Genomic DNA, 25,547 nt, shown 5'->3' on the forward strand with positions numbered 1-25,547 from the left:
TCCAAGTTTGTGTCTACCATACCAATTATGTCCCCAATATGCATCCATGATGTAGCTCCCCGCAACAAGAGGCAAGCCTTTCCAAGTTTGTATCCACTGTACCAATTATGTCCCAAATATGCATTAATGAAGTAGCTCCCCACAACACGAGGCGAGTTTCTCCAAGTTTGTATCTACTGTACCAATTATGTCCCCAATGTGCATCCATGATGTAGCTCTCCACAACAAGAGGCAAGTGTCTCCAAGTTTGTATCTACTGTACCAATTATGTCCCCAATATGCATCCATGATGTAGCTCCCCGCAACAAGAGGCGAGTTTCTCCAAGTTTGAATCCACCGTACCAATTATGTCCCCAATATGCATCCATGATGTAGCTCCCCGCAACAAGAGACAAGTTGCTCCATGTTTGTATCTACCGTACCAATTGTGTCCTCAATATGCATCCATGATGTAGCTCCCCGCAAAAGAAGCGAGTTTCTCCAGGTTTGTATCTATCGTACCAATTATGTCCCCAAAATGCATCCATGATATAGCGCCCCACAACAAAAGGCGAGTTATTCCAAGTTTGTATCTACCGTAGCAATTATGTCCCCAATATGCATTCATGATGTAGCTCCCCGCAACAAGAGGCAAGCTTTTCCAAGTTTGTATTTACCATACCAATTATGTCCCCAATATGCAGCCATGATGTAGCTCCCCACAACAAGAAGCAAGTTTTTCCAAGTTTGTATATTATGTACCTTCCAGGTGTCATGAATGGCTGGTTGGCAGCCATTGTAACAGGCAAGCCCTCACTGTAACCGTATTCTTAAGTCAAAAGCGCCTAGATACCTCTGGGTTTTGCGCGCTATATAAATGGCAAAATAAAATAAATAAATAAATAAGTTTAGGAAGTATTTTAGGGATGACCGCGATTATCGCTAACATAGGGTTTAACGCGTTTCAACCCAAATTTGATGACACCTATAGAAAAAGGCCAAAAGAGAGTACACCGAATTCATCACAGGGAAGCTCAGATATAGAATCAGAAGAAGAACCCGCTCACACTAATTGGACGGAACCTACTGGTATTATCAGAAATACCAATATACAGAAGAACGTTTTTTTTTAGAAGAGATCAGACGGTACAGGAAAGGCACGATAAGAGATTTTTCTAAACATGTACAGTTTCATGACCCTCTCGCAACACATATATCAACAACAAACACAACAGCAGGGGCAGGAGGAAGTTCAGAAGAAAAGAAAGGGGTAACAGGCAGACTCATGAATTTGGGCACAAGGAGACAGATAGTGAAATGAATGAGCTAAATGTAGTTATCAATTTGTCTAATCGACAGCTTACTGAAGAAGAAGAGTCGGTTTTAAATAAAGTACTTTCCTTTGCACCACTAATGACTTTACTAACTTTCAGATCGATATTTTCAAATTTGTTCGAAAACTGAAATTGAAGACGTTTTTTACTAATAAATCTGAGACTTATGTACCAAAACGACAAGAGAGACCATTGAGTCATTTTTCCTTAGAGGACATTGAGAATACCCATCTCCTAATGTCTCTCGAATCATAAACCCAGGTTAGTCAGGAAGATATACACACTGATTTAGGCATACTAACCAGCAATTTGAAGTTTAACAAACTTAAATCTAAATGTAAGTTTATCCCTCAGATGCCGATAGAAAACATAATTGACACTTTTCACCAACCAGTCATAATAGACATACATCATCATTTAGATTTCAAATTGAGAAAATCTAATTTGGGACAACATAATCTCAACAAAAATGAACAAGTAGCTCTTGATGCATTAGCCAAGGACATGAACATTGTAATTAAGGAAGCAGACGAGGGAGGCAATGTGGTTATTATGAATAGAAGTGATTATAATTTACACAGGTTTGTTGCACCTGGAGACACCAGGGTGCTACAAGAAACTAGCCTCCAACCCTATCAAAATTACAGTCCATGAACTTGAAAAATTAATCTTGGAGTGGCACAGATTAGGATTACTGATGTATGAGGAGAAGTTCTTTTTGTTTATTGCAAAACCAACCATGCCAACCTTATATTTTGTACCTAAAATTCACAAACCTTTTGACCGATTTCCACAATTAGGAGTGGTATAGGTTGGACGACTAAATAATGAACATGTACATAAATTACAATTTTACATCGGAGACAGAACACATGTACTGCAGTTCCTGCAACAAATGGAGTGGCAAGAGGATTACCTATTAGCCACTTTAGACGTAACAGCATCATACACCTCCATTGACCATCTACTGGCCATTAAGTCAATTGAATACACGGTATTGATCTTCAGCAGTACTACGATGGAGCTTTGACCCTTCGCATGGAGGGAACATCCCTTCTCAATGTCAGCTGAGAGTCCTATGAAGAAGAGCCTTTGTAAGTGCCCCTGGACCATGCAGTTGCTGACCAGCTCAGAGTCTGGGCTACCGTGCTGCAAAAATCACCATTCCATATTGAGGCCTGGAACCTGGGGGACCGCCAGCATGTGCTACAAGACTCACTTCTGCCAACTATCATAGTTCCAACATCAAGGGAACCCGCGATAGGAGGCGAAGCCTGACTGTGACAAGTGTACCCTCATGTGTCACTGTGCATCAGTGGCCTTCGTCTGAAACAGCTTTCCTGCATCTAATCCTGTGCCGAGAGGGGCGCTGCATCGAGTTCTTCTGCATTCTCCAACCTGAAGACCTGGCACCAGTATTTGTCACCGACTGGAGAAGTGCTCAAACCTGCAACACCTGGGCATCAGGGACTGGAGCTAAAGTTGGGAAAAGCAACTGCAGACCCTCGTCAGAAGACCTGCCAAGTCCTAAGACGAATCAGTGTACCGAGGGTTGGTGGTAATGATACTTACCTGAACCCCTACCTCCCTTTTAAAATTTTGTCAAATTTTAGAAACTTTTACAACAGTTTGGCTTTGCCATTGCTTGCTCGGGCAAGAACAAAAAAACATGGGTCACTAGTGTTAGTTAGAATACCTTGTCCTGTGCCACTTGTAACTCTTCACTGGACCTCAGAATCCCTACACACATTTGTTCCCCTCTCACAAAATGGTGTGGAATTTGGTGAAACATTGGGCACAAGGCCCCATCCAGCTTAGGGATGGATTTCTAAAGTTAGATCTATCTCTGTGGACCTGTAGTGCTGCATACTAATACTTAGCTTCCTTTTCAAGGATTTGATATGTTTTTTGCTGTGCTTCATTGATTGTATATATGTATCTTTTATTTAATGTTGTGTGATATAATTACATGCTAGTAGTCATTTACTTTTCATAGTGTTATATGGTCATAAATAAATAAGTATTTTTATAACTGATTGTAAGGGTGTTCCCTGACTTTTCACTATATGTACTCATTGAGGACCCCTTACAATTTCACCACCTCTTGAGACTTAGCATAGATCACTCGTCCACCTACCTTGAACTGGTTTGGCTACAGCTCCCAGAGTTGTCCCTGTCACTGAACTAGGTTGGCCTTTTATACATCTGTCCACCAGGCAAGTGTATAGAAAACCAGTCCTAACAATAGGCTGGGAAACCGCCTGACACTCCTTCCTCAGACGAGTCCCGAAAAACATGTCCAAATGCTTGCAGAGACCTAGAGCTAATGGCACCAGGACGCCTCTAAGGAAACGGGAGAGTCAGAAGGGCAGAGAGACCAGCAGCAAGTTAGTGCTCCCTGATGCTGTGAGAATAATTGAACAGCAACCCTGCTTTACCTGCAGATGACCAGGAACAGGCCGCAGGTAATTCATTCAGGAAACAGAGAGCAGAAAAGCAAGAGATGCTAAGCAAGGAATCCAGGAAGAAACTGGGGTTGCAATCCAGTATAATCAGAGGCAGACCAACCAAGACGCTGGGCAGACGATCCAGCGACAGGCAGAGGTTGAGTTCCAGAGTAATCTCAAAGGCAGACAAACCAAAACAAAGAGCAAGAAATCCAGGGGAGAATGTCATGTCTAACTGAGCCTAACTTCTCATGCTTAACCGTTGACCGACAAAGCTTCTCAACTCAGATTGCAAAGGTTTCTGAAGTGTTGTGTGAAGCCCATGCTCTGTAGGGACCTATACTGGAGCCAAAGCACTGTTTATTGCACTGATTAGATTCTATACCCCATGATGACAACATACCATGAAGCATATGTGATGTGACTTCTACCACTAACATTCCTGAAGCAAATGCGATGTGACTTCTACCACTAACATTCCTGAAGCATATGTGATGTGACTTCTATCACCAACATAGCTGAAGCAGATGTCATGTGACCTCTACCAGTAACATACCTGACGCATATGTGATGTGACTTCTACCACCAACATACAAGCAGCATGGGTTATGTGACTTCTGCCACTAGCATACCTGAAGCAGATGTGATGTGACATCTACCACTAACATTCCTGAAGCATATGTGATGTGACTTATACCAGTAACGTACCTGAAGCATGTGATGTGACTTACCACTAACATACCTGAAGCAGATGTGATGTGACATCTACCACTAACATTCCTGAAGCATATGTGATGTGACGTCTACCACTAACATACCTGAAGCATATGTGATGTGACTTCTACCAGTAACATACCTGAAGCAGATGTGATGTGACTTCTACCAGTAACATACCTGGAGCAGATGTCATGTGACTTTTACCAGTAACGTACCTGAAGCATGTGATGTGACTTTTACCACTAACATACCTGAAGCATATGTGATGTGACTTCTACCAGTAACATACCTGAAGCATATGTGATGTGACTTCTATCAGTAACATACAAGAAGCATAGGTTATGTGACTTCTGCCACTAACATACCTGAAGCATATGCAATGTGACTTCTACCACTAACGTACCTGAAGCATGTGATGTGACTTACCACTAACATACCTGAAGCAGATGTGATGTGACATCTACCACTAACATTCCTGAAGCATATGTGATGTGACTTCTACCACTAACATACCTGAAGCAAATGCGATGTGACTTCTACCACTAACATATCTGAAGCAGATGTCATGTGACCTCTACCAGTAACATACCTGACGCATATGTGATGTGACTTCTACCACCAACATACAAGCAGCATGGGTTATGTGACTTCTGCCACTAGCATACCTGAAGCAGATGTGATGTGACATCTACCACTAACATGCCTGAAGCATATGTGATGTGACTTCTATCACCAACATAGCTGAAGCATATGTGATGTGGCTTCTACCAGTAACGTACCTGAAGCATGTGATGTGACTTACCACTAACATACCTGAAGCAGATGTGATGTAACATCTACCACTAACATTCCTGAAGCATACGTGATGTGACTTTTACCAGTAACGTACCTGAAGCATGTGATGTGAATTTTACCACTAACATACCTGAAGCATTTGTGATGTGACTTCTACCAGTAACATACCTGAAGCAGATGTGATGTGACGTCTACCAGTAACGTACCTGAAGCATGTGATGTGACTTTTACCACTAATATACCTGAAGCATATGTGATGTGACTTCTACCAGTAACATATCTGAAGCATATGTGATGTGACTTCTACCCGTAACATACCTGAAGCATATGTGATGTGACTTCTACCAGTAACATACCTGAAGCAGAGGTGATGTGACTTCTACCAGTAACGTACCTGAAGCATGTGATGTGACTGTTACCACTAACATACCTGAAGCATATGTGATGTGAATTCTTCCACTAACATACCTGAAGCATATGTGATGTGACTTCTACCACTAACATACCTGAAGCTTCATATGTGATGTGACTTCTACCACTAACATACCTGAAGCATATGTCATGTGACCTCTACCACCAACATACCAGAATGTGACTTCTACCAGTAACGTACCTGAAGCATGAGATGTGACTTCTACCGCTCACATACCTGGTGCATATGTGATGCGACTACTACCACCAACATACCTGAAGCATATGTGATGTGACTTCTACCACTAAGCAGAGCTTCCTTCGCTTTCCTTCCAGCCAATAACATGCTTACTCTGGCTACCCAATCTGTGCAAAGAGGTTTGTTGTTCTTGCTAACGGGTGTCTGAAAATGGTCTTAATGTAAACATACAAGAGACGAGGAAACCTGCATGCTAGGTCGAAGGTATAATCTCTGTGCACTTGTCAAGAATCCCCCGGCCTCCATGTTGTGTGAAAGGGACTCATTCTCTCCAGGAATCTCGCTGTGTTATCATAACACATTCTATCACATACTACTGTGTTTGTAGACCAATAGAGGTGGTGCACTGAAATGATCGTCATTGTTCTAATAGATACACTCTCTTGATGATGTCCTAGTGTGATATAAGGAAATTGTTTAAATCTACAGAACACAGAGAATTGCATTACATGGCTCTACTACGACTATTCAAACCTTGGAGAACACAGAAATAATTATTAGGCGACAATGATACATTTGAAGCTGTATTCACAGCAAATGAAAGCAATATAACAAATTACATTTTAAAAAATACAGAGAAATGTTAGATAATGAACATCAACAAGAAAAAGAAATAGAAAGAGAACTGGACAGAGAAACACCTGAAGGCAGCCAGCCATCTCTTACAGGAAGCAAGGACCACTTGATGAACCACTCATGCAAAGAGAAGCAGAAATAGCAATGAATGAAGTGGAAAACACCATGTATCAATGCAAACATTCTGAAGACGACGTGTCAGTGCTCAAATCATATTAACAACTCTACATTCACCGAGATGGCTATGAAGTAATTGAACATGGATTAAAACATACAAATAAAGCATGCAGTTGCAAAAATGACAAACCTCTGCTCTGGTATTTAAATAGTGAAACTGGTTCTGGCAAAAAATGTTGATTAAAAGAATTCAAACATTTAAAGAAGATAAAACAAATAACCTTTCAACTCTTGTAACAGACACCACAGGTCTAGATGCTTACAACATAGAAGGTGTAACTTTACAACGACTACTATTCCTCCCAGTGGAACACTGAAACAAATTAAAATATTACAAATTGTGAGCAGACTGTGCATCTGAGAGCATAGAATTCTGTGACTAATGAAAGTTCTTCTAGTAGATTAAGCATGGATTCCAACCTAACGGATAGTGAGCAGTATAAAAGGGGAGTGCATCGAATTGTGAGCGGACGCTGCATCTGAAGAGCGCAGCCTTCTGCGACTAATGAAAGTTCTTCTAGTAGATTAAGTAAGCATGGTGTCCAACCTAACCGCATAGTGAGAAGTATAAAGGGGGAGTGAATGGATGTTAGAGTGTGGTTTGCATGGGTGAGGTCAGGTGACATGAAGGTGGGCTGAGAGACAAGGGGAGGACAGACAGAGTCGAATGCTGGGGGGTAGTGCTTATCGAAGCTCAAGCACTCACAGTTTGGCTCCTTAGCAGTACGTAGCCCTATAGCGCCTTAGCAAGACGTAGCCCTATAGCTCCTTAGCAGGATGTAGCCATATAGCTCCTTAGCAGGACATAGCCATGTAGTTCCTTACTTAGCAGGACATAGCCATATAGCTCCTTAGCAGTACGTAGCCATATGGTTCCTGAGCAGGACGCAGCCATATAGCTCCTTAGCAGGACGGTTTCTTCTATTTTCTTTGAATATTAATGAATTTGGGTCTGTACAAGGTTCATTGTCTCTATGTATATACATCCCATACATCTCTGGATTATGTACACAGTGAATTGGTTTCCTGAACAGTTGCTGCACCACAGGACATTTATTTATGTCCAATAGCTTTTATTTTTTACCAACGTAGACACTGTTGCATGGCATGTGTCAGACTCAAGTACACCATTTGTTCTCCAGACAGGCAAGTTGTTTAGCCATTGTAATATTATTTTTGAAAGATGATTTGCTATGGAGGAGACGCATCATACGTTTATTTGTTTGCATTATAATTGCTCACAGTTAGATGCCCTGAAGATGGACTACACAGTCCTAAATGCATTGGCCAACACGGGCTGCCTCGCAAGACCTTGAAGAAAATGGAAATGCAATCAAATATTTACAATTCTTTTCAGAGGGAAGAGTTGGATCTAATGAGTCTTGCGTGAATGTTTCTAAACCCCAGGGTGCAACCACAACTGTGGGCACTTCCGACAGTAGTATTTGATAGCAGTAAATCTGCCATGAGTCGCCGCTGAACCCTGCTCTGGTGTGTTCCCTTGTGTGTCATGTTCTCACAGATACTTCCACCTCACCCATTACACTCCTTTCTGTACTTCCTGGAAGTACTGGAGTGCTTCTAGAGGTGTGCCGATACCTGGTAGTTGTCATCCAGGTGTAGTTACCCCTGTATCCTCATCTTCCCCTGTATCCTCATCTTCCCCTGTATTTTCAGAGCACCCACTAGTCATGCATGCCTGAATCATCGCAAATCATACTCTGGGTGTGTCCCAGACTTGCTCTTTTTTTCTCTGGGATCTTTTTTGTTTGTTTTTGTTTGTTTGTTTGTATTATTTGTGACGCGCACCTAACCCGTGGGTAGCAGGGCGCAAAGCAACAAGAGGAGTGTACAACTTAAGTTACAGAGCACGCAGTAAATGAATCCAACTAGGTTACAGTGTTGGAAGCATCAAACATTTTGGTCCAATACATCAAAGTATAAGTTATAGGTGAATATACATAGTTTTCAAGTTGTAGATATATCTAAGCATAGAGGTAAGAGGATATACAATTTATGCACAAGTTACAGAAGGTGCGGCAGTGGAAGAGATTGGATGTCATAGCATTAAGAGTCATGTTCCTTGATCCAGTGGATGGTATTAGATCTGAATCGTGGGTAGGGAAGGTCTTCCCTAAGAGATGGTGGTAAGAAATTCCAAAATTGTGCTGCTTTGACAGGAAAGCTATTCCCTCCAGACATAGTACATTTGAATCTTGGGACAAGGAGGAGGTTTGAGTTGGCCTTTCTAGAGGGGCGGCAGGAAGTCGGTCTGGTGAATCTCGTTATCAAATATTGAGGGGTCACTTTGTGTAGGCATTTATGGGTCAGAGAGACCGATTTAAGGAAAATGTTATCTTTAGTAGAAAGCCAATTGTACGATCTTCTAGCCTCTGAGATATGTGCTTTCCTCGGGAGGCTTAGGGCTGCTCTTAAGGCATTGTTTTGTAATGTTTGAATATTATTTGTGATGTATTTGTTACTACCTACGTAGAGCGTGTTGCAGTAATCCAACTTGGATAGGATCAATGCTCTGGCTAGAGTGATGCAGTTGTTTGGTGAGAGGAATGGTTTGGTTGCCCTAATAAGTTTACATGTATAAGATGTAGCGGAAGCCATGGCTTTGACTTGTTTTTTGAAGGTGAGCGTTGAGTCTAAATAGAATCCTATGGTTTTACCCTTGTTGGCTACGGTGATGATATTATCAATGACAAAAGAGGAGTAGTTTTGACATAATTTATTGAGGTTGGGTGTGGTGGCTAGGATGAGGAGTTCTGTTTTGTCATAATTTAGGCATAGACCATGAGAATCCATCCATGCCTGGATGATGAGGTACACGCGATTTACAAAGGCCAAATCCTTGACATAATCCCCCCGTCAGCGGGATGAGGATCTGGATATCATCAGCATAGTTCGTGTAGGTGATACCCAGGCCATCTAGATCATCGAAAAGGGGCTTTGTAAAAATGTTGTACAGGGTGGGGGAGACACGAGAACCCTTTTGGCACACCACAGGTAATGGGCATAGTGTCAGCGGCTGCTGAAGGGGAAAAAAACTCACACGGCGCGGTTGTTGAGGAAGGACTGGATCCATTCACATGCCTCCTTGGAGAAGTGAGCAGCCGACTGTAAGTGTGTGCAGAGGATCTCGTGGTTGCCCAGATCAAATGCAGCTGAGAGATCGAGAAGTAACTGAAGTGCTGTCTTGCCCTCATCTCTCAGCTCATCTATCTGTGCCTTAAGATCTATAAGCGCAGTCTCGGTCCCGTGCTGAGGTCTGAAGCCTGACTGTCAGACTCCTAGGAGGTGGTTGAGTTCAAGGTATTGTTGAATTTGTTGGTATGCCATCTTATCAAGGATTTTGAGAAGAAATGGCACTGTAGTGATGGGACGGTAATTGGTAGGGATGGCAGGATCTAGATTCGGTTTTTTAAGGAGTGGGAGGACCCAGGATTGTTTCAGATTGTTGGGTATGGTTCCGGCTGTAAAGGATGGATTTATTAGTTTAGTAATAAATGGTGAGAGTTCTCGAGCTGCATCTTTTATTAGTTGTGCAGGGCATAGGTCCCCATGGCAGTTTGAAAGTTTGAGTGCAGGAATAACTTTTTCAACCTCTTTGGTAGAGACTTTACTGAAGTTGAAGAGGGGGGTGGGCACAGGAGGTGATGTCCAGGTGGGTTGAGGTAGAGTAGAATTGGTGTTACTCAATTTGGAGATGGAGAGAAGGGAATCTTTTTTGTTACTGATTTTAGTTTACAGAGAAGTAATTTTATTGGCAAGAGCATTTTGAATATCTGTGCACCAGTTTGTGTCCTTGATGCATGAGTCAGGCAGCTGCACGGGAGTTTCTATTTCTTTCAGAATTGAGAAGAGCTCTTTAGTATTAGATTTCACTTGAGAGATTCGAAGGTTATAAGAGGTTTGTTTGGCATGGATAATTTCTTTTTTGTACTGGGAAGCTAAATTACTTAGGTTTATCTTATTAGTTTCAGTTGGATCTGATCTCCAGATTTTTTCATAGCGTTGTTTCTCCTGTCTGATAGCCTTAAGGTGAGGTGAGAACCAATTGTTCACATGTTTGCAAGGTTTGCTCCTTCTCACTTTGAGAGGTGTTATGGCATCAAGGGAGGATAGCATTACTTTATTGTACAGATGTACCATGGTTGAGGGATCTGTATGGTCGGGAACAGCGTTAAGAGTAGGTAAGATCATAGGAATAAGGTTTTCAGAAGTGATGTTTCTCCTATTTCTAATTGGGACCGCTGGAGCTATGCTATTAGGTTGCAACGGTGGTATGGGCTCTAGGGAGAATGTGATCAGGTGGTGATCAGACCACGGCTGTGGAATTATAGATGAGACTGTAAGTGGGCAGTTGTGCACAGCTAGCCAGTCCAAGGTTCTACCTTTGGTATGGGTAGGAGCTGTGATTTTCTGAATGAAACCTAGTTCCTCTAGGGTGTTATTGATTATAGTAGCATTAGTGTCTAACCAGTCGCTAAGACCAAGGTTAAAATCTCCTAATATGATGCTTTGGGAGGAGATCTTGAGATTATGCGATATAATATTTGTTAAGTCATCTTCAAAAGATCCTAATGGACCAGGAGGTCTGTAAATTAGGTGAATGGATACAGTCTGCGTATTAGATAGAGTTAACTTAGCCGTTAGGGATTCACAAGAATTTATGTTGATGGTGAGAGATTCACTGATAGGTTGGTTTTAGCTATAATAGCAAGGCCACCGCCTCGCGAGGTGGTACGGTCGAGTCTTAGGAGGGTGTAGTCGTCTGGCACAGCTAGCATAATTGCTGGGCCGGCTGCTGGGTGGAGCCAAGATTGAGAAACAGCTAAGAAGTCTAGGTTTTCATTGTGTAGTAAGTCAGCTATGTCAGTAGCATGGGTTACCATATAGCGTGCCTTTATAAGAGCAACTCTCATCCCCGACTGAACTGGTTTCAGGATTGCTAATTGGTTTTAGAAAGGAGCCTAGTGCTGCAAAAGTGGAAGCGCTGCAGAGTTCAGCAAGAAGAACGTTCCAGGCAAGTCAAGCATTTCTTGGAAACTGACTTCTGCAGCAATATTGGAGATTCCAGTTTATAGATTCCATGTTCCATGTTTTTTGTAATCTCGTTCCCCCACATAACCAGCTTCTGGTACCCACAGATGCTGGAGATACTGCTAAGCTTCTGACACCCACAGATGCTGGAGATACTGCTAAGCTTCTGACACCCACAGATGCTGGAGATACTGCTAAGCTTCTGAAACCCACAGATGCTGGAGATACTGCTAAGCTTCTGACACCCACAGATGCTGGAGATACTGCTAAGCTTCTGGCACCCACAGATGCTGGAGATACTGCTAAGCTTCTGACACCCACAGATGCTGGAGATACTGCTAAGCTTCTGGCACCCACGGATGCTGGAGATTCTGCTAAGCTTCTGACACCCACGGATGCTGGAGGTACTGCTAAGCTTCTGGCACCCACGGATGCTGGAGATTCTGCTAAGCTTCTGGCACCCACGGATGCTGGAGATACAGCTAAGCTTCTGACACCCACGGATGCTGGAGATTCTGCTAAACTTCTGGCACCCACAGATGCTGGAGATACTGCTAAGCTTCTGACACCCACAGATGCTGGAGGTACTGCTAAGCTTCTGACACCCAGAGATGCTGAAGATACTGCTAAGCTTCTGACACCCACAGATGCTGGAGATACTGCTAAGCTTCTGACGCCCACAGATGCTGGAGATTCTGCTAAGCTTCTGACAATCACAGATGCTGGAGATACTGCTAAGCTCCTGACACCCACAGATGCTGGAGATACAGCTAACCTTCTGACACCCACAGATGCTGGAGATACTGCTAAGCTTCTGACACCCACAGATGCTGGAGATACTGCTAAGCTTCTGACACCCACAGATGCTGGAGATGCTGCCAAGCTTCTGACACCCACAGATGCTGGAGGTACCACATGCTGTACCGGCCTCCTGAGCCCAGGGCAGCCAGCATGATTGTCAGAATATAGGCTGATTATATGTTAAACTAAACATACATTGTCTGAATTCATCGTTGCATATACCATTATTCCTGTTGTGGTCAGAATTGTATAACCTCAAGGAGAATTCAGAGAAATACAAACATGATAAGAACGTTTAATAAGCTGAGAATCACATTCATTCTAAGATAAAAGTGAAATCAAGACGGTCACCCCACTACCTAAAACACACCAATCGCCTCTGTTGCAGGCAGCAGTTTACTCCAAAGTAAAGGCAGAAAACAGAAACATTTATTTTGTATGTAACACAGCGGCACATTGGCTGAAGCTCAATATTCTTTTAATCAGCATTTCATCCAATTTGTGAACACAGGTGTGTAAAGTTTCAGTTCAGCATGTCAGTTTTCCAGGATTACTTTAATGTGGTAAACATTTTTGCCCAGTATTCCTTCTTGGAATTCAGAGAGCAAGTCTATGATATCATTACTCCCACAACACTTTCATTTCAGAAAGACCATTTAATTTCCAAATTTGCATAATGAGTTTTATTGCCTCACATCTCAGTGAATAATTCTATTCCATTTGCCCTCTCTGCTTTATTCCCCAGGCCCTTCACACCAAACCATTGTCTTATAAGATAATGCTTTAACAGTGGGTATGCACACGCCCTTTAGTAAATGCCCCCCCATGCCGCTCCTAGGCCATGGAACTATCCACTAATCTTATGTGCCCCCAATAGAGACAGGCGATAGTGTAATACGCGAGAGCGGACCTTGAGGAGAGAAAGGAGCCCAGTGGTGCAAAACTGGAAGCGCTGCAGAGTTCAGCGAGAAGGACGTTTGAGGCGAGTTATGCATTTCTTGCAAACTGACTTCTGGAGTAATATTGGAGATTCCAGTTTATAGATTCCATGTTCCATGTTTTCCCCTTGATGAACATTGCCTTTTCACATTTGTATTGCCGAGCTTAGTCCAATTAGCCATGCGAGAATGCAACTATCTCCCAATGTATTAAGGACGGGTTCCAGATCATTTAAATTTGGAATGTTTAAATCCCTGTGATTATTAGTTGAAAGTAACATTTCTTTATGGGGGTGTACAAATACAATTCTCATTCTCAGTAGAGGCATTGTTTCACTTAAGCAGAACAATATTTAACTCTTTGTTTTTCACGCTTCTTTGCATCTAGCAATTCATGCAAAATAAAATATTGAATTTTTACTTTACAGTTCCTCTACTATCATTCAGTAGTACCTGTATAACACATCCCACTGGTAAAGTGTGCCTGGTGTCACTGGGCTGAACATATCCATGGAGCTGAGGGGTGAAAACAGGAAAGCAGGCAGCTATGTGTCCATTGCTTCCAATTCTACATACATTTATTAAGATGGGACTATGTGACAATTCTTGGGAAGTACATGTGATCAACACACTGTATCAGCAGGGCTGGGATTAAGAGTTTCTTTCTTTAAAAAAGAAAGAGGCAATCTCTATGGTACTTGTGCATCCAAAGGACACATGGGCCCTCATTACAACACCGGCACTAAACCATGGCGCTATTAGCACCATGGTTGGTGCCGGTGTTGTAATGGGTCCGCCATGGTTGAATGGGGAATTACCACCCCATTCCAAGGTTGGCGGGGCGGTAATTCCCCATTGAACCATGGCCCTTCCCCATTACCATTTTCACCCCATGGGGCTCTATGGGAATGCGCTAAGTACGGTACCGCAAATTGCGGTATAAAATAATCTAATTCTAAAAAGGTAGAGGATATCCACTAAACGGAGATGTAGACAGGGTAGCGGTACTATGCGGTCTGAGTTGCATATAATACACTATGCTAATGAGAAAAACGTACAGGAGATACGCAGCATCTGAATCACAAGTCCTGTCTTGGAAATGATACCCCCATTTTACGTTGAGATGAAGCAATTGAAGACATTTTTTATTGTGTATTGCAAAAATTTGAATAAACTTTTGGCGATGATGCCACCACCCGGTTAGACATACATACATCTAACACGGTGGGAGAGAGAACAGTTGTAAAGACACCGATCAGAGACCACCGTATAGTCCTCTTTGTATGACTACTTTGCGCTGAGGTAAGTGCGACACTAGTGAAACCAGGTAGAGTGAAGAAGTGGCTTAATCGCAATGTTAAAGAAATCGGCTATTGGTAGTCAAAGTGAAGAAGTGACATTGGAATATAGCAAGGCTATAAACCTGGCGGAATGAATGAATAAAAGTTGCCGGCTAGATCGGTACTTACAGTGTCATGTTATGTAATGTAACACTCATAACGAAATGACCAGTAAAATTATGGAATGTAGTGTGACGAATGTGCATAAAGGGATAGATATACCCTGCCTATAACAAAGAACTTCAGCAAAGTAGTGAGTTTGAAAAACGGTCGGGTTACACTAGAGAAATGAAATGGAATTGCGCGTAAAAATAACGGGCAGGCGACGAGATACTATGTACTACAATGTAGATTCATAGAAGATTGATTAGAGATCTGGTTCCCTTCAGTACGCTATTGTCAAGACTACCTGCTGTATGGAACTAACAGCACTCAACTATATTAAGCCAGCAGACGAGACGGCACACACCATATACATTGGACCAACCACTCAAATTGAATAACAAAAAGATCAATATTTAAGTATATACTATAAGTTAAGTAATATACTCTGATGTGAAACACAGACTAGATGTAGGAACCAACATGAGTGCTTACGGAGAGTTTTTTATTTACTGGCGTTTTCATTGTTTTATAGTGATTTGAAAGGAAACTAATCCAATATGAAGTCCATATGTGGGTCAAGGACTGAAGAATATCTAATTTGGACAGTTGGTCTACCCCATTAAGAAGCATTTAGCGGTATCAAACAACAGGGATTGTAAGAGTAAGAATATACTCTCTCACACATAGTTTTTGAGATATGATCAAGGAATAGTGAAGATGATTGAAGAATGGATATCTATTGCAGGGGAATTAATTTTTGTGAAACCTACACTACGTAAAAGAGATCCAGTGGATATAGGATATCGAGCTGATGCTGACTATGGAAATGAGTACACGGCTGCACCTATTGCGTTGAATTGTTGGCGATCAGAATTCTTTGCAATCAGGATTGAATTTTACCATTGGTATTAGGAGACCACATATAATTGAGTCTCCATCATTTCACTTTTTCAGGTTAGACCGGAAATATCTGGCCAAGCTTAGAATTGGAGTGAGGATTCATTCATCACATCTGTGCCGCCCCCATAAGTGATATATGGAGGCGAGTCAGATGAGGTGGTTACTGTTAAGCGTCACTTAAAATACATTTAGAGTGCTATATGAACAAGGGGGGTATGACAGACAAATTGAGTTTACAATGGGTTTTATTTGTTTGTATAGGTGGTGTGGTTCAGCCTACTGTGAGAAATAGGACTTATTGTGTTCCTGTTTTTGTCCTGATGAAGATTGCATTATCGAATGGACATAACTTATGAAGTCCAACACTGACAACCGAAACAAAACACACGTCGACCAAATATCTGTGGGAATATTTACATACAGATTGAGTCACCTTAGAATGGTCAGAGGGATCCAAATACTGTTGAAACTGAGAATTGTAGAGAGTGACCCAATTTAGATGGTCATTCCTGTATGTATTGAAGAAAGTTTGTGGAGATGTAATGAGAGTGAATGAATGAGAAATGGTGGAGAAAAGATATGTGAGCCAAAAATGATGTGTTAATATTGTATGGGAAATGATTTATGTTGTTTTTAAACATTTATATACAATAAAATGAAAATGGATTAGAAGAAAAACATTTATCGATATATGAGAAACGATAAATAAGTGTGATTTGTCATCCTCCATCCTTTGGTCCATATTGTTGTTATATATGGTAGATTAGTCAGGCCAGGAGTAGAACATAACATGTTAAGGAGAGGGGATCAAGTGGAGCCCTGGGGCACACCACATCCTGTTCTTAAGGGACTCTGATATCAAATGAGGTGTCATAACTGCTAATGTTATCCTGCAGGGATTGCAAAAAGGAGATGGTTGTGTCCCTGAGTGAGGCATCTCTTAGACTAAGGAGGATCTAATGGTCAATGGTGTCAAAGGCAACCGAGAGGTCCAAGAGAATGATAAAGGTTTCACACATGCACTTCACCAATGCAGGTTCTCATCTGTATATGTTCTCTGGCACCATCTAAAGAAATGATTACTCACTTAGTGACAGGCAGCATCTTGCAAAATAATGTATAGGGCTGTTTCCTTCCCTCATATATCCAAAGAGTGTCTATAGTTATTGATTCAACCACTGCATTTTTAAGCTTTTTCAGAATGGTGGTGCCCGTTAATCTGCAGGAGGTGCTTGGGAAAAGTGTTCTGTAGGATGAGTATCTTAGAACATAATGTACAGTTTCCGGTTAGAATATTCCAGAAATATTCCAGAAAGGATGCATTTGAAACAGCATTGATGCAGCCAATCATAATCAGCCACTATTTGTGAGCTAAAAGAAACTGGCAACAACTGTGGTGATAATTTCACAGATTTAGTCAATAGCCATGGCAAACTCAGACCCATTGAAGAAGCACCACCTCCTCTCTGAAGCTTCAATTGAAAAGGGGATTTCACCACCTGCATGTCCTCGTTTGGCAGACGCGAACACTGGAGTATTTTCAACATTCACTACACTGCAACGGTTCCTTGCATCTGGTGCCTAATAAGATTACTGTTCACAAGCTCTTTTCCACATTATGTGATGTTTCTCACCTGTATGTTTTCTGACGGTTAATAAGATGTCAAACCCTTTCCTGCATTCAGTGCACTCATGAGGTTACTCATCTGTATGTGTTCTCTGGTGGATAGAAAGATGTCCCTTCTGAGAAAACCCTTTCCCGCATTCTGTGCACTCATGGTGTTTCTCACCTGCATGTGTTCTCTGGTGGCTAGTAAGATTTCCCTTCCGAGCAAACCCTTTCCCACATTCAGAACACACATGAGGTTTCTCACCCGTATGTGTTCTCTGGTGGTTAGTAAGAGATGTATTCCAAGCAAACTCTTTCCCACATTCAGTGCACACATAAGGTTTCTCACCTGTGTGTTTTCTCTTGTGGCTATTAAGAGCTGTATTCCAAGCAAACTCTTTCCCACACTCAGTGCACACATAAGGTTTCTCACCCGTGTGTATTCTCTGGTGTTTAGTAAGATGCTCCTTCCAAGCAAACTCTTTCCCACATTCAGTGCACACATGAGGTTTCTCAGCTGTATGTGTTCTCTGGTGGCTAGTAACATGTTCCTTCCGAGTAAACGCTTTCCCACATTCAGTGCACACATGAGGTTTCACACCGGTGTGCTTTCTCTGGTGTTTAGTAAGATCTGCATTCCTAGCAAACTCTTTCCCACATTCAGTGCACACATGAGGTTTCTCGCCTGTATGTGTTCTCTGGTGGCTAGTAAGATGTCCCTTCTGAGTAAACCCTTTCCCACATTCAGTGCACACATGAGGTTACTCATCTGTATGTGTTCTCTGGTGGATAGAAAGATGTCCCTTCTGAGAAAACCCTTTCCCGCATTCTGTGCACTCATGGGGTTTCTCACCTGCATGTGTTCTCTGGTGGCTAGTAAGATTTCCCTTCCGAGCAAACCCTTTCCCACATTCAGAACACACATGAGGTTTCTCACCCGTATGTGTTCTCTGGTGGTTAGTAAGAGATGTATTCCAAGCAAACTCTTTCCCACATTCAGTGCACACATAAGGTTTCTCACCTGTGTGTTTTCTCTTGTGGCTAGTAAGAGCTGTATTCCAAGCAAACTCTTTCCCACACTCAGTGCACACATAAGGTTTCTCACCTGTGTGTATTCTCTGGTGTTTAGTAAGATGTTCCTTCCAAGCAAACTCTTTCCCACATTCAGTGCACACATGAGGTTTCTCAGCTGTATGTGTTCTCTGGTGGCTAGTAACATGTTCCTTCCGAGTAAACGCTTTCCCACATTCAGTGCACACATGAGGTTTCACACCGGTGTGCTTTCTCTGGTGTTTAGTAAGATCTGCATTCCTAGCAAACTCTTTCCCACATTCAGTGCACACATGAGGTTTCTCGCCTGTATGTGTTCTCTGGTGGCTAGTAAGATGTCCCTTCTGAGTAAACCCTTTCCCACATTCAGTGCACACATGAGGTGTCTCACCTGTGTGTGTTCTCTGGTGTTTAGTAAGATCTGCATTCCAAGCAAACTCTTTCCCACATTCAGTGCACACATGAGGTTTCTCACCTGTATGTGTTCTCTGGTGGCTAGTAAGAAGTTCTTTCCATGCAAACCCTTTCCCACATTCAGAACACTCATGGGGTTTCTCACCTGTATGTGTTCTCTGGTGGCTAGTAAGAATGTCCTTCCGAGTAAACCCCTTCCAACATTCAGTACACACATGAGGTTTCTCACCTGTATGTGCTCTTTGGTGGCTACTAAGATTTCCCTTCTGAGCAAACCCTTTCCCACATTCAGTACAGACGTACGGTTTCTCACCTGTATGTGTTCTCTGGTGGATAGTCAGATGTTCCTTCTGAGCAAACCATTTCCCACATTCAGTGCACTCATGAGGTTTCACACCTGTATGTGTTCTCTGGTGGATAGTGAGATGTTCCTTCTGAGCAAACCATTTACCACATTCAGTGCACTCATGAGGTTTCTCACCTGTGTGTGTTCTCCGGTGGCTAGTAAGAGCTTTATTCGAAGTAAACTCTTTCCCACATTCAGTGCCAACATGAGGTTTCACACCTGTATGTGTCCTCTGGTGACAAATAAGATATCCCTTCCGGGAAAACCTTTTCCCACATGCAGAACACTCATGGGGTTTCTCAGTTGTATGTATTCTCTGGTGACGAATAAGATTTGCCTTATGAGAAAACCCTTTCCCACATTCAGAACACACATGAGGTTTCTCACCTGTATGTGTTCTCTGATGGCTAGTAAGATCACACTTATGGGCAAACCCTTTCCCACATTCAGTGCACACGTGAGATTTCTCACCTGTACGTGTTCTCTGGTGGCTAGTAAGATCTACCTTCTCTGCAAACCCTTTCCCACATTCAATGGGCACATGATGTTTCTCACTTGTATGCATTTTGTGAAGGCAGAAAAGTGTATCATGCAAATGGACGCTATTCTCAAATTCAGTGACCTAATAAGGTTTTTCACCCATGTTCTCATGTGGGCAATAAGTATGTTTTTCAGATGGCAACTTTTCCCATATTCTGTGCATGTGTAAGGTTTCTCGTCAGTTGCACTTCTCACTATATCTTTTCCTAAATTCAGAGCACAGATGAGCTTTCTCTTGCGAAGATCATTTCTGGTGACAAATACAATTCTTCCTTTGATTGAAGCTTTTAAAATATTCAGCGTAAGGATATGCTTCTCCTATTCACAAAATGCTTTAAAGAAATGACATTTTTGTCGTTTTCATGTCAGGATTGACATCCAGAACAAATTTGGATATTGGATGTTAGCATGAAAGAGTTGCATGGACAGAAGCCGCCTGGTAGCAAATAGGCTTCTCAATCCGAGTTGCTGAAAACTCTGAAAAGACAACTGGACCCCACACTTGCATATTCTAATAATGACGCTTTTCACTGCATTAGTCCAGAGAATCTAACAATCACTGCGGTTGCATTTCTGGGGCATCAATCACCTGTTAAAATAAAAGGAGATGCATGTTATTAGTTGCAACATGTTCAAAATCGTAGGCATCCCATGTAACAGGCAGACTGGTTCTCAGTAGTAGTAATGTGTACTAGTTAATCACTCACACAGTAGCTCATAAGACTTTCAATACTAGGGTCCTATCTACTGGGGACACGCACTCTAGGGGCAGAGTAGTGGCTCGATGATGATAAAATATGATGTGATAGTGGCCGTATGCAGCAGGAATAGTGGGATTATTTTTATTAAGACCATTTTAGCATCCAAGAGTAAGAGGAATGAAACATGCTGGGTGAACAAACATTTAAGTGGGTACTTTAATCATCAGGGCCATGCATATACCTTCTACCATTTTATTTATTCAGAATTGAACAAGACCCCTAAAACATGTTGGAAAAGTTTAAACATGGCTTTTTAATTACTGTTTACAGATAAACTTACTATAAAATGCCCTCATTCAAGCTCTCTGTTCAGGGGTTGAAATTGCGGGTTATTCGTCTTTGATCCACGCACCATGGGGCACTTTAAAAACTTTTTCCAGGGCCACATTTGGTTCCTAGTCGACCCCTCTGCATGAGGAGAGGAATAAGAGAAAAGGAAGTGGGTACAGAGCGGGCCTGGATACACAGGTCAGGAGACAGAAGCAAGGAACATGTGCAGAGAGGCATACATATATCACAGCAGGTTCTTACCTTTTGTAGCCTTTTCTCCTTACTTTTTGCTGAACACGACCAGACAACAATAATGTATTCAAGTCTGGAGAAAGCAAATATTATCATATGATTAATTGTTCTATAAAGAGTGATCTGAAGTAAATACTCCAAGCAGTTACATGACATACACAGAAAATATTTCATTCTATTGACGAAAGAAGCTGCTGACCCACCCTCATAACCCGCCCTCCATCACATACACAGGAGAAAGGCTTACAGAAGGTTTTAGAAGGAAAAGCAGAGACAAGTCAACATTTGAAGAAGAGGTGGGGGGCAGTCCTAGGAACACATCTACCAATCAGGGGCTCACAGTCTTCCCCCTTCTTCTTGGGGTAACCCCAGAACCAGCGATTTCCATCTAACTAGATGATGTTCGTCAAAATATGCACTAATCAGGTAACCATCACCACTAGATCTCTTCCCACCTCCCTGTCTCCCCCACAAACTGAAGCAGGAACCTACACTGTTTATCCTCTACCCCTCTTTTCCAACAGAACAAATCTGGTAACACCTGCAAAACCACCCCAATGTCACACATCCTAACTGAGCAATTCCCTCTGCACACGAAACCTCACACAATCCAACATATAATGAGAAACCGTCTCCGGGCAACCGCACGACTCACACGCCGCCGATGCAGCTCTACCGATCATACATTTACACCCCGCCAACCCCGTATGACCCACCCTAAGGTAATTCAAAATAGTTTCCTCCCTTCGTGCCAACTCTACACCCCCTTCAACTGCCCGAAACCGCACCTCCCTGCACACTACATACAACTGCCACCCCTTCAAACTCATATCCCACCGATCCTGCCACATATCCTTAATCTTGCCACGCACCATCACCTGTACCCCAGCCACGCTCAATGGGACTTCCACATCCACCTCGCCCTTAAGCATGGCCGCATACGCAGCCTGATCCACAAACTCATTACCCAAGAGCCCACAATGACTGAGAAGCCCAGCCAACTACACCACGGTACCCCCGCAACACTCCTCTAATCACTGTCTAATGAGCACAACTATATCCCCCCTATCAAAGTTCTCCTCCTTGATAGACAACAACGCACTCATCAAATCCACAACCACCACCACCTTAGCCAACTGCATCCCCAGAATCTGAAGCACTGCCATATTAACAGCAATCAACTCCGCCGTGCAGACGGACACATTATCCGACAATCTAGCCACTGAAAACTCCATCCGTCTGAAAATAGCACGCCATACCAACCCTGTTCCTCTCGGGGTCCCTGGAACCATCCGTATATACCTTAGCGCCAACTTTCACCTCCACATACTGCACCGCCAATCTTTTAATCACCCCTCGATTACTACTTTGACTACCACCTTTTCCAAATCCAAACAGATAATTGGATCATGCCACATCCAAACCGGCACCACCACGCTAGCCACATCTTCCACCATACACAACCTCTCCACCCCCAATCATTTCACCAGCCTGTCCGCTTGGAACCCAAAGGTCCCCCTTTCCTCTCCCAACTCCCAGTTTTATAGGCCTGCAACCAATTAACCACCAGACACTTCTTCACAGGATGACACACACTGAGGGACTTACATCGCAACCAATACCTAGCACTCATCTCCCCCCGTCTCAAATCCAATGACAACATCCCTGCCAACACTTGCACAGCCTCTGTGGGGGATGACCGAACGGTCGCAGTCACAATCCTCACCGCCCTTGCCTGAACACCATCAAACAGATCCTCTGACTATAACTGCTCTGCAGCTGAACCCCGTACTCCAGCACACTCCTGACCAACCCCACATACAACAACCTCATACTCCTCTGGCCTCCACCCCATCCCTGACCAGATAATGCTTTCAACAAATTAAGACGTCTTTTACACTTCACCACTGTCCTCTCCACTTGAAACTTCCAAGACAGGCGCTCATCCAAGAGCACACCAAGATACCGTAATTTCCGACACCTGAACCAACACAGCCCCACTCAACTTGAGATCCAAACTGACACCACTACGTCACCTGTTAAACAGCATACACACCGTTTTGGAGGAGGACACCATCAACCCCAAGCCTGACACCATCTTTCCATTACCTCCAAAGCCTCCTGCAACCTTCTTTGAATCACTCCACCCACCTTACCCCTAACCCAAATCACCCCATCATCTGCATAGAATCCCACCTGACAAGCACACTCCCGAATTTTCTCTGTAAGGCCACCCACTGCTACAAGAAACAAAATAGAGCTGAAAACGCTACCCCAGGACGTCCCATTTCCATCAAAAACTCTCGATACAACACAAAACCAACACGTACCTGAAACACCCTATTCATCAGAAAATCCTTAATCCAAGAAAACATCTTCCCCTTACACCTTTCTCTCGCAGCACAAAAAGCAACCCACCCCTCCACACCATATCGTACACCTTCTCCATATCAACAAAAATCACCTCACCATCTCCCGACAGGACAAGGCCTCCTCCACATCTGTCGCCAGCGCCACAACTGCATCCATCACTGATCTACATTTACGGAACCCATTCTGAAACACAATCAGCCGCTGCTCCGACTCCAAAAAATGCACCAGGCGGCCACACACCATTTTTTCCATCACCTTGCACAAAACAGAAGTCAAAGCAATGGGACAATGGGAGCCACACAAGCCATCCAGCTTCCCCAATTTCAGAATCGGCAGGATGACAGACTTCTTCCACTCACTAGGAAACGTACTGCTACCCCCACACTACAGTAAACAGCTGCAACACCTCCAGCAAACAAACATCGGCAAATGATGCAAATAAATATAACAGACCCCATCTGCACCCTGATTCGAACCTCGTTGCCTCCTCAGCACAGCCCGCAACTCACTCCAAGTGAAGTACATGTCCATACTGGATGTTCAATTGAACACGGCATTCAGCACACCATAATTAACAGCCATAAACTCTGACATTTTCCGTCTGGACACCAGAGAATAATTTTCTGTGATGTGCACACACGCAAAATAATTACCCAGTGCCTCCGCTTTACCACCATATAACACCCCATATCAGTAATCAAGATCCACCTTTCGCCAGCCTAGACATATGCCGAAACCTTGCCCACACCTTCGACAAGCAAGTATCACTAGAGAGAACCACGAAAATTCCTCCAATACACTTGGTTATGACACCAAATCACCCTCTGCACCAGTGCCCTAGCCTTTTTATACGTGACAACATCCACCACTGCTTTAGTATGCATGGCCTTCCGACGCTTCCTCTTCCTATCCTGCACAGCAACTGTACATTTGGACAACCACCACAGGACCTCAGGTTTCCGGTAGAGCTTACCTCGAGCCGGGGCCAGTTCTGCCACAACACTCTGGAAAATGCCTACCAGAGTCAAATCCATCTCATCTACAGTGGGTGGCACCCCCACCCCATCACACCCATCAACCTACTACACCCCTCTCCATACTTCACCCAAACCAAATTACGGAAGTTACAACCCATCGGCCAGGACTTGCTGACTTCACCACCCTGACATCTACCTCTATGGATATAGACCAGTGATCACTCCCCACCCGTCCTCAATTTCCAAACACACTTAGAAACTAAAGAAGCTGAGACCCAGGTCAAATCCAAACAAGATCCCATACCAGTATGAACATCAGTCCTAGTATGCCCCGGCGAGTTCAATAAAATAAGCCTGCACTCATCAGCTAGCACCACAAGACTAGCCCCATTAACCTCTGTCACTGTTTGATTCCAAAACATATTGTGACAATTAAAATCACCACAAAAAACATATCTGCCGCTCCGCCCCAGTGCCTGCTGCAATGCCCCCATATCCAGAGATCTACACGGATTATAAAAATTCAAAACAACCAACACATCATCATCCACAAACAACTGCACACCAATCATCTCCAACTCCCCACCAAACTCAAGGACAGAACATTGAATGCCATTCTTCACCAAAATGCAAACCCCTCCCGCACAGCCTGCCACTCTATCCTTCCTAAACAACACATTCCCCGGAAAACAAAAATTAATAACCTCTCTCAACCACATCTCCTGCATGCACATGACATCAACGTCATACACCCTCAACAACTCCTTCAACTCCTACCCATTCGCCAACAAATTCCTTGCATTCCATTGCCACAACCTCAGACCCCTGAACCATCACGGGTGACGGCACCACCACTTACAGGCCGATTCATGGAATAAATGTGCGCCGAAAATCCCGGTGCAGAGGGGCCAATGCGTGCGCTGCGCCGAAAATCAGCGCAAAGCGCAGGGAAACCAGCGCACGTCGATTCATGGAAGTCCCTGCGCAAGAAAAGCAGAGGACGTGCGCGGAAAAAACGCGCGGCGCAGGCCGGCGCACAGGTCAACCAACGTCGTGCGCCACGGCCACTGCGCCATCACTCCGAGCGCAGCGCACAGCTCTAAAGTAGGCGGGACACTCGGAAT

The 25,547-nt window shown here is 43.3% G+C and overlaps 1 pseudogene; it reads right to left on the reverse strand.

The window, feature by feature from the left end:
* The window catches only part of LOC138487567 (zinc finger protein 850-like), a 70,535-nt pseudogene extending 49,388 nt beyond the window's left edge, over nt 1-21,147 (reverse strand).
* Between the last annotated feature and the right edge of the window lie 4,400 nt (nt 21,148-25,547).

The sequence above is a fragment of the Ambystoma mexicanum genome, chromosome 9 (assembly GCF_040938575.1).
Source record: "Ambystoma mexicanum isolate Mex_15411 chromosome 9, UKY_AmexF1_1, whole genome shotgun sequence".
Lineage (NCBI taxonomy): Eukaryota > Metazoa > Chordata > Amphibia > Caudata > Ambystomatidae > Ambystoma > Ambystoma mexicanum.